Raw genomic sequence first — 5439 nt, forward strand, 5'->3', positions numbered from 1 at the left:
ACTGTGGTGATGGATGGTAACTAAACTTATTGTGGTAGTCATTTCACAATATAGATGTATATAAATAAATCATAATGGTGTACACCTAAAACTAATGATGTTTTATGTCAATTACATCTCAATTAAAACAGCCCAATATGTTGCACATTTAGCATGTTCCAGGCACAGTACTAATTGCTCTGCGCACATGATCTCATGTCATCCTTGCAGGCATACTACGAGGTACCTGTGAAATGAACCCTATTTTACAGAGGAGGAAACCAAGGCTCAGAAAGGAGAGGTAACTTGCTTAGGGTCTCATGACTAGTGATTTGCAGAGCAGAGATCTGAATCCAGGACCATCTGACTCCCAAATGAAGGTTCTTGCCACCAAGCTGGTTTTTAGGAATGCTTGGCTACAAGAGCTTTGGAAATGGCATCTAATTCATGCCTCTGAACTCAAGGAAGAGTGTCACTGCCAGCCCCAAAGGCACAGATTGAAGTTAAATCTTTGAAAGACCTGCGGGGAGCTGGCAAAGCCCCCCTCCCTCTGGGTAGGGTGAAGTACTCTCCTGCCTGGAGACAGCAGGCAGTCCCTGTCCCGGGGTGGGTTGGGGACTGCAGGTCACTTTGTCTCGCAGATGGGAAGGCTGAGGTCAGCCAGTGAGGGGGATGCCCTGGGAGAGGTAGGTTATTAAGAGACCAAGAATTCTGAGACAGAGAGAGAGCACAAGTTAGAGTTAGTTCATTAGGAATATTTGGGACCTTTGTAGAGACACAGAGGCCTCCCTGCCCAAGCAATACTCCATTAAAGCAGCTGGTGATGGGGCACAGGCCAACAGAGGCAGGAGCGCAGGTTGGCCAGCAGGCCCCCAGCCATGGGGCATTGCTACCTCCGCTCTGAGAACAGCTCAGCTGGGTCTGAGCCTGGGAGGGCACTGGCCAGAAGCAGAGGCCAGTGGTGGAGGAGCTATGCCTGAGCAGAGGAGCCCTTCTGTGCCCAGGCTCTGCACAGAGGGCTCCTGATTCATCCCACCAGCCCTGCGAAGTGGGCCTAAGGGTTCACCTCCTGTGACAAACGTGGACACGGAGGTCCTGCCTGAGAGGGGATTTGACCAAGACCACAGAGCTCCTGATCTGTGGAGCCAGGACTGGAAGCAGGGCCGGGCTTCATCCTGAGCCCAGCAGCCCTGGGCACTGACGGCAGGGAGGCCCAGGTTTCCGTGCCTACTTCTATCCTGGCCAGGCTGGGCCAGGACAGGGCTGAGTGTTGGGAAGAGGGGCGCAGGCTGCCAGGAAGGAGAGCTCTGTGTGTTTGTGTGTCTCCTTGTGGGCGTGTGTGTGCCTGGGCATTTCTGTATGTGTGTGTGTGTGTGTCTCACGGCGGCTGTTCTGCTTCCTCAGCAAGCCTTCCCTCCCCCTCCACTTCGTTTCTCTTTCTTCTTCTCCTTATTCCTCATTGTCGTCTTTTTTTTTTTAATGAGACTTAATTAGCGTCGAGTTCCTCCTCCGGCTCCCTCTCCGCCCCCTCCCCGCCCCGGCCCTCCCCTCCCTCCTCTCCCTCCTTCCCGAGGTACAGGCCAAGCGATCTGACAAATGCACTTGAGAACAAAGCGCCAGGCTAATTCGGGGCCTGCTCAGGAAGCAGAAGCTGAGCTGAGATAATAGGTCTGAAATAGCCCAGCATGATTATGCCTCCTCAGCCTGTGGCCAGGCGGGTGCAGGCTCGGGCGGGCAGGCGGGTGGCGGGTGGACGGATGGGCGCCGGACGCTGCTTGCCTCATTCCCGCCTGTGGGACCATCCGTGCCCAGTCCTGATCCCTTCCTTAAAAGCCCTCCAGATGCCCCGGGTGTGGTGAAGGCCATGTTTCTGCACCCAAGTGGGTTCCCTCTGGCCTTCCCAGGAGGTGCTGTCCCTCTCAGGGACCTTCACACACCAGCGGGGACAATACTGGGTCAGCAGGGGCCAGACACTGGACCACAGTCATCCATCAGTTTTGTGGCAAAGCTACATCAAGAATCCAAGGAGCCAGGGGGCCTGGCCTCAGTTCTCTTGGCCTGGTCAGGCTGTCTCAATCCCAGCTTGGCAGGAAGGGAGTGGAAGGGGCCATATAGAGCAGGGCTTGGGCCCCCAGTCAGGGCCTTTTAGGAACTCGAGTACTGGGAGAGATGGAGCCCTCCGAGATGGCCAGAGAAGAAGGGGAAGCTGGGTGTGTTCTGACATCACAAACAAGACAGGACATTGGCATGGTGCCCACCAGAAGGGTGGGTCAGATGTCACTTGGCTAGCCTCTGCCTTGGCTTCCTGGAGCTTGTCCAGAGCTTGAGGCCAGATGGAGGGAAAAGAGTTAGGAGAATGGGCCAAGGATGAGCAGAAATCACCCTCCCCAGGCCACTGCCCCATCCCATCCCCCAGCCCCTGCTGCATGTCTTCATTCTGATCAGACATGGCCTGGAGGCCTGCGGTGAGAACAGTCAGGGATCTCTACTCCCTGACTCAGTTGTCAAGTTCACTGCCCGTCCCAGAGCCAGCAACCTATGACCTGTGTGTGGACGCGTATTCGTTTTGCTTCATTCATCCAGCTGCTATGTATTTCTTAAGCTCCTCCCAGCACCAGGCTCAGTGCCAGGCCCTGGGGACTCAAAGGCAAATTGGACAGAGGCCTTGCTCTCAGGGGCCCTTAGTCAAGTGGGATGACAGACCAAAAACTGAGAGATACAGTGCAGTGTGATCTGTGTGGTGATGGAGTCCAAGAAGCCATGAGAACTGAGAGGATATCAGGGCAGGGGTTCAGGGCAGGCTTCACAGAGGAGGTGACATTTGAACTAGGCTTGAAAGATGAATGGAGCTCTGCCAGGGTAAAGACTGAAAGGGCTAGAGATTCGCTCCCTGCAAGGCACAGGAGAGCTGGAATGGGAAAGTGCTAAACCGGTGTGTTCTAATATCCTAATGATTGTTTACAACCTTGGGATCCTGGGGCTAGAAGGAAGGAGGCAGATAAACGGGCACTGCTGGACTGGGCAAACCGGCCCCGCTCTCACGCAGACCTGGTAGGCCACCACCCACTGACCCGACTCTAATAGTGATCTGACCTGACACAGGATGGCTGGCTCGCCCTCTCCTCAGACCGACAGCACTGACCTCTCCATTCTTCCATTGATCCTCAACCCTAACCACACTGCCGGAACTTCAACCCTTAACTCCTGTTCTCCAAACAGAACCCCAGGTCTTACTTCTTTGGTTCTCATTGTGAACTTTATTTCTGACCTCCTGCAGCCTGCGCTCATCCCTGCATCCCCTCTCTAACCGCCAGAAACCCAGAGACGGCCCTGTTGTCCACACGTTTGTTTCAGACGCAGCCAGCCATGAAGTGAACAGAGGATGTTCCTTTGGTGCCTTTCCATCTCTTGAACTGTTCCAGAACTTAGTATAATCTTCCTGGCTTTTTCTGCAGCAAGGTCTCTAAAACAGCCCAGTCTAGGCATTCTGAGCATGCATTCTAAGGCTCAGGCTGTCTTCCAGAGTCACCATGTATGGTTGTACAGGTTGCAAACTGCACAAGGGTGTCTGACCCAGGGTATGAATGGGGGCTAACATCCAGTCTGCCTTCTCTTTACCAATCATGTGCACACTGATGCCCACCGCATCTGCCAATAGGGGATGCCCTTTTCTAATTACCACAGAGGTGTTGGATGGGTGGGAGTGATCCTGGCTCTCCTCCTTCCGCCCCTACCATGTCCCATCCCCATCATTGCCTTGGAGGAAGAGGACGGGAGATGATGAACTCTGCAAGGCCCTCTCAGCTGAAAAACCTAGGTTTGTGAGCTGCAACGAGTATCTGGTGAGCGGGGCCAGCCCCGGGACAGAGGCTGTTCCGGCTGTGCAAAGGGACTGTGTGTGAGGATTAGTAAGAGGAAATGAAAATTGGGATGGCCCTCAGGGGAATTGACTGCAGATGATGTCAGAGAGGAGGCTGCCTCCTGGAGAGCAAGGGACCCGAGCAAACTCAAGGCTGCAGAGATGGGGGCAGGGGCGGGGAGGTGTGGGAAGGATGAGGCTATCTCCACTGTCCCCAGCAGTTAGGCAGGCAGCCACCTTCAAGGCTCAGGCCCCAGTCAGCCCACCTGGCTTCCTGACCCCTAGCCGCCTCCTAGCTCTCCTGGTGCCTTGGAATCTAAGGAGACACATTCCTGTTGAGGCCTCTCAGGACCCCAGGTGGGAGGGCAGGGAGGAAGGGATCATCAGGACAGGGGGACAGGGTCCTACCTCCTGGCAGCACATTTCCCAACTTGTGAAAGGGCTTGTTCTTCCCAACTTGTTCACTATAGAGTCTCTCAGCCGTGTTACAAGGTGAGTATTATTATTCCTATTTTACAAATAAAGAAAGTGAGGTCCAGGAAGATCAAAAGTGACCTATCTAAGTTCATTCAACTAGTAAAGTTGCAGACATTTTATTTGAACCCTGTTCTTGTCTACTCCAAAGTCCAGGCTTTGCCCATTCCACCCCATGGCCAGCAATGGACACATGCTGAGGGCCACGTAGTACCTCTTAATGATTTCCAAAACTCAAAACGGTCTGTTTTGGAAGAATTAGCTCCATTCTCCAGGTGAGGAAAACTGAGGTCACATACAGCTAATAAGTGGCAGAGTTGTTGATGAGGGTCTTGGAATGGGGCAAGGAGGGAGGAATGTTTTGAGAGAAAGAAAGCGAAAATGCATGCGTATGTGTCTGTGCCTCTGTGTGTGTGCTCATGCGTGTGTCGGGCAAGGAGCCAGGATGCATCATGGAGCACCCACGCCACCTGGGCAGAGGAACAGAGATGGGACGGCCTAGCTGGAAGTGGCTTTGGGATAGGGGGGCAGGGAAATGGGGAGTATGGGGTCTGATGGTGTGGCTAGAAGACTGTCACGGAGAAGGGCAGGCTCCATTTATTGAGATGATCCTCTGAGTATGAGAAGAACTCTCTTTTTCAAGGAGGCAGGGCTTTCTCCCTAAGGCTCTGACACTACCTGCCCCCCTGCCCCCTCTATGGGACTCTGCCTGCTCCTGGGTCTCCAGCTGGCGCCCTCAGCCCTGCTCCCTAATTCCAGCAGGGCAGGCAGCGTGCCCGCATGCCCAATTGATTCCCCCAGCACACACAGGTAATTCATCTCAGCCTCCCTTCCAGGCCTCCACCCCCAGATGTGCAGTCTTCCCAGCAGCCAGAGGCCAGCTCACCCCACCCATATCGCCGGCCAGCTGCAGCCCCTCATTTCCCAGGAAGAGAGAACTAATAAAGGACAGTCTCTGAGCCGCAGCAGCCCCCCTCCCCAATTCTTTCTTGCCATAGCCGCCCCATAAAACTAAACAGAGAGATATAAAGGGAGCAAGTGTGAGGGGAGATAGGGTTTCCATCTGAGGAGGGGAGAGGGAAAATGGGGATGTGTGGCTAGGGCTGGGACAAGAGAGGGTCAAGCCT

The sequence above is a fragment of the Vicugna pacos genome, chromosome X (genome assembly GCF_048564905.1).
Source record: "Vicugna pacos chromosome X, VicPac4, whole genome shotgun sequence".
In the NCBI taxonomy this organism is placed as follows: domain Eukaryota; kingdom Metazoa; phylum Chordata; class Mammalia; order Artiodactyla; family Camelidae; genus Vicugna; species Vicugna pacos.